Source organism: Peromyscus eremicus, chromosome 15 (assembly GCF_949786415.1).
Source record: "Peromyscus eremicus chromosome 15, PerEre_H2_v1, whole genome shotgun sequence".
Taxonomy (NCBI): Eukaryota; Metazoa; Chordata; class Mammalia; order Rodentia; family Cricetidae; genus Peromyscus; species Peromyscus eremicus.
Genome location: NC_081431.1, coordinates 9,819,828 through 9,825,268, shown reverse-complemented (window position 1 = coordinate 9,825,268; position 5,441 = coordinate 9,819,828). Strand labels below are relative to the sequence as shown.

General features: G+C 43.0%; 1 pseudogene; it reads right to left on the bottom strand.

Moving 5' to 3' along the window:
• Positions 1–589: 589 nt before the first annotated feature.
• Positions 590–1,076, bottom strand: LOC131925843 (small ribosomal subunit protein uS17-like; annotated as a pseudogene).
• Positions 1,077–5,441: the final 4,365 nt, after the last annotated feature.

Sequence of the window (5,441 nt, the reverse complement as noted above, 5' to 3'; positions counted from 1 at the left end):
GGAGAGTGGGCCCAGCTGTGCCCAGCTGTACTGGCCTGCAGCTGTAGACTCACTCAGGTCTGTGACTTTGCCATGGGTCCCATTTCATTCTGCCTCCTACCCTGGCTTCCTCTTCCCTTTCTTAGTGCCTTGCAATTTTTTAAAAAACTGCCAAACTAGACCCTAACCCACCCTGAGGGATTAATTTCCTTGTTCGCTTGGGGGTTAGATGGGTTGGAAATAATCCAAAGAGAGGATCAAATAAGTGAAAACTGACCTTCCGGTTCAGCGTAGTTGAAAGGGTCTCACGCTGGGATCCCACTGGGCAATCATTACTGACTTTGGACTGACAAACAGATTATAGAGACTAAAACCACATCCTTCAGCTGCTCTGCATGTAGTCTAGAAAGAATTTTCTAGAGCCTTCAGACACTTGGTTGAAAAAAAAAACATTACTACCATTCAAAAGTGTTGTACATCAAGAATAGGAAACTTCTGGGCTAGGTTTCATTTCTAGAAACGTCCTTTTGCCACTTTTGGCCTTGTCTTGCAAAGAGAGATGTTTTATTTATTTATTTTTTCTTGTTCTAGGGAGTTGGTCAGAGTCCCCTCAGAACTTCTCAAACTGCTCCTTGGTGCTAGCAGCCTTGGTGGCTTTGAGCACATTGAAGTGCATGGTCTTGCTCAGAAGCCTACACATTCCTACAGTGACAGTGCCACCGATCTATACATCCCTGAAACGGGGAGACAGGTGCACAGACATATTCTTGTGCCACTTCTCAAAGTGATTGTACTTTTGGATGTAATGGCGACAGTCCCAGCAGATGACAATGGTCCTCTGCATCCTCATCCTGGTTGTGACACCAGACAGGAACTGACCTCAGATGGAAACGTTACCAGTGAAAGTGAAAGGACATTTCTTTTCTATGTAGGTGCCCTCAATGGCCTCCTTGGGCATCTTGAAGCCTAGACCAATGTTTTTGTAGTACCAAGGGTTTTTTTTTCCTTGCTGGTTTCTTTCAGCAGAACACTCCTCTCATTTTGAAAGATTGTGGGGGCTGCTTTTAGTAAGGATGCTTGGTCTGAATGTCTGACATCTTCCCAGAAGCATGAGGAAAAGAGAGGTGGGCTGACTCCCTGCTGGATTTCCTTATTCCTTTTTTTTTCTTTTTTAGACAGGAGTATATGATATTGGTCTGGATTTTCTCCTTAACCTCCTTAGTGCACAGGGCAATTATAAAGCAGAAGGGTGAAGTCTTTCCTTGTGCACTTAGACCCTGTTCATGGACAAATATCATCTCGACAAAACACTTCATTGACATGAGCTCACACCAAGGAACACATTTCATCTGCTAAGAAGAGAAAACAATTAGATGTCCTGGATTCCGTGGTGGGAATTGAAGTATGTGTGAAGTTTGCTTGAGCCCAGCGCTGTTATTTCATGGGCATGAAAGAAGCCATAGTGAAGTTTTTGTTTTCCTAGTTACTATGTCATGAAAGAATACTTTGGAATCAGATCTAGAAGGTTCAAAATAATCTAGGCATCCCAAGGAACACTCCAAAACACCCAGTTATAGTAATATCCAGGAGTAAATTTAAATTTATTCACTAGGATTTGGTCTATATATCAGTCAGCCCCCTCAAGTGTAACCACAGTAAATGTGCAGAAAAGTAACCTGATGAGAAAACCAGGGCCTTGAAGATGGCTTGGTTGCTAACGTACAGGATTTGAGTTTTGATCCCTAACATCTATGTAAAATTCTGCACAATGGCCCATATATAATTCCAGCACTGGTGGGGAGGGAGGGGGCAGAGACAAGTGGACTTCTGAAGCTCATTGGCCAGCCAGTCCATCTGAATCCTTGAGCTCCAAGTTCAGAGACTCTCGTCTCAAAAAATAAAAAATGAGGTAAAAAGAGCTAGAGGAAGACCACACACACACACACACACACACACACACACACACACACTTGAACACATGCATGCACACCCTCCCCTCCTCACCCCCATACACCAGCAAATCTGTTCTACCATACTGCATGCAGAATTACTAAATGCTGACCGTGTTTACTTGACAATGGAAAAAGGTGACTCATTGCTAGAGATCTCATTTTCTTTCTGTCTTGTTCTTTTTACCTCTTAGTTCCTCAGTCTGGAATGTGCGGGTCTCATTTTTCCTCACGTGTTGCTTACCTCATGTGAAAGATGACCCGGGATGCTTCAGTTTCCTGTGTATTCGCTCACCAATTTTCAGTGCACATAGGAGATGAGAAGAAAATGACAGAGGGGAGGAAAGGGAGGGCTTGAGAGAAAGCTGATCCATTATTCAGATCCTTGGGAGTCCATTTGTGGTTTATTTGGTATAAGGAGCCAGAAAACAAACCCATTCTAAACTTTCTCCTTCTTGGCATGGTGTTCAAAGCTGAGGTTTCTCTGCTGACTGTGCGTGTCTTTTTGTCATGTGTTGAGGTTTTCAGTATCCAGCCATGTTACAAAGAAGAGGACATTTAGTTTCAATTAATAAACCACCCTGCAATTACCCTTTGTTCGTGACCACGCACATGTTTCCATGTGTGCTGATGCGCTGAGCACAGCTTCCTGTGAGCCACCCAAGGCTGCCTTGGTTCTCGCTGCTTCCCATCTCTCCTCTTCCCCACACTGAGGCCATTGTGTCTGCTTACTGACAGGTCTACAGAGTGATTCCTACGCCACGAACACATTCTATTTCATAGTTATTAGCAGGCTGAGAATAAATAATACCCCCATGTCTTAAGAATATTTTCATCCATGACTTCTGTAAAGTTGGTGGTGCAGAAATCCCTATGATGGTTTCCCCATGTGACAGTAGGACTGTTCATTGAATGAGTGATGGGATGGCTGCTCCCAGGGCCTTTGGTTCTGTGAATGACACCTGGTTGTGCTCACTTGCTACAGCACTGTGAACCTAGAATGGGTAGGAAGTTCCCTGGGGAAGCACGGGTCTATATCACCCAGTTTCCTGTCACTCTGAACAAAAACCACACTAGATACAACTCAGGGGAGGATTTATTTTTGTCCCTCAAGATAAGAAAGGCATGGTAGAAGCCTGCTCACATTTGGGTAGGTCAGTAAGGATGTCTATCATCTTTCTGTCCATCCATCCATCCATCCATCCATCCATCAATCTAATCTAATCTAATCTAATCTAATCTAATCTAATCTAATCTAATCTAATCTACTTACCTACATACCTACCTGTGAAGAAAGAACGCAGGACAGGGAGGAACAGAAGTGGGCAGTGTTTTATTCCATGAGACCAATCTCCAGGAATTCTATTCTTCCACCTAGGCAATGCTCCCCAAAACAGCTGGGGACCAAGTGTTCACACACATGAGCCGGTAGAGGATATTTCCCATTCAAACCACAGCAGGAACTTCCTGTTCCTCACAGTTAAAGCAGAAGTGAGAACATAACAAGCTGGATGTAAACACACAGACTCACAGCTAAGTAAAGCAGCACTAGAGGCCAGCGTGCTTGGGTTGGGCTGTCTCCCAGCAGGTATGTCTGATGGTTACACACTGTGGCACAACGCTGTCATCTGCTAAGTTCACACTTGAGAACCACACAGTTGACTCACTATTTATTTGCAGAAATATTGGAGGAAATCATAATTTTTAAGTATGCTTTTGATTTTGTGTTTGGCTGTACTCAATGGCTATCTTCTGCCACCTGCCGCCCTAGTGCTAGAGACCACAGGTATGATTTTCCCATCCTCCAGTGCTAGAGACCACAGGTATGATTTTCCCGTCCTCCAGTGCTAGAGACCACAGGTATGATTTTCCCGTCCTCCAGTGCTAGAGACCACAGGTATGATTTTCCCGTCCTCCAGTGCTAGAGACCACAGGTATGATTTTCCCATCCTCCAGTGCTAGAGACCACAGGTATGATTTTCCCATCCTCCAGTGCTAGAGACCACAGGTATGATTTTCCCATCCTCCAGTGCTAGAGACCACAGGTATGATTTTCCCATCCTCCAGTGCTAGAGACCACAGGTATGATTTTCCCATCCTCCTCCTGCGGGGTCCTCACTTATCTTGTCTTCCTCAACAGTCCATACACAGCCTTCAGTTATCCTGGAGGAAATAACTGAAGAGGGAAGCTAATGTCAGCTACAAATACCAAATCTACTCTGTGATTACGCAAAGGAATCTTCCCCTGGGCTCTAAGAGCTCCCTCCATGTGAATCTAGTGGTTGCCTCCCGTTTAAAATCAGAGTCACAGCTTCCTTGTGATGCTCAGAGTCCCTTCCTGGCATAAACCTTTACAAAAAAAATTGCACAAGCTAGCTCTACATCACCACTCTGAGACACAGTCCTTCTCCCCATTCTGGCTTTATCATGTCAGTCATTCTGAATGTCTGTCCATCCATCCTTTATCATCATCCATTTTAGCTAGCATCCTATGCACATGGTATTTTAGCATTTTTTCCTAAACAGTATGTGCATTTGCTTCATCATTTGAATAACTTTCTAGTAATCCAATAAATATTTAGAAAGTCCCCCTTCAGTGGACTTTTGGATAGTTTCCATTACCAAAATACTTTAATATTTGTTTAAAATATTGGAGTGATGTTGAACAATATAAGCAGAAATAGAGAACATTCTTTTGGTTGATCAGATCCTCAGAACCCATTCTTAATTTAATATGGCATTCATATACTAACAGATTAAGTATGCTAACTTAAAACTCATGGATCTATTTCAAAAAGGCAGATTAATTATACACAGATTCCCTATACACTAAGTGCTTTCATTAAAATGTAACTTAAATGTTTGTGAATGATATAAGAGGGTGTGAAAGGGTTAAGTGACAGAGACCCCAGTCACATAGTAAATGTCAAGAAAAAGCAGAAAGCAAGCCTCTGCGCCTCCACTCATATTTGGACGTCTGATTTAGGCTCTGTCACATTGGCGGTCACACGGGGTCCCAGAGCCCCCTGTCGCCTCTCCAGTATTCTGTGTTTGATGCTTTACAAACTGCAAATGGCAGTCCATAAATTGTGTAAAATCGTAACATAAAACAGAGGCATAAAACGAAATGTCTCAGGGTTGGCACACATGGTTGGGAAGGTTGTGTACTATGTAAAGTCATCATAGCTCAAAAGGGTTCCAGTCACATGGTAGTTAGTCAAGATTTGTATATTTATTACGGTGGTTTTCTAGGCAATAGTATATCATGATAGTGGACATCAGATGGAAACAAAGTATCTTGAGTGAAGGGCATCCTCAGTCAGTTGTATCCAAGTGTATCTGGCTGTTCCCCAGAACCCTGTTCTGTCCCTTTACTCTGTTCCTTCAGTGTCATTCAGAATTCTTCAGGTTAACAATGGGTACACCTATCTCTTATACAACTTATGGGAAAAACCTAAAATATACAATGGGATGTAGTAACAGCAGATGATGCATATTTTCAACACACACATA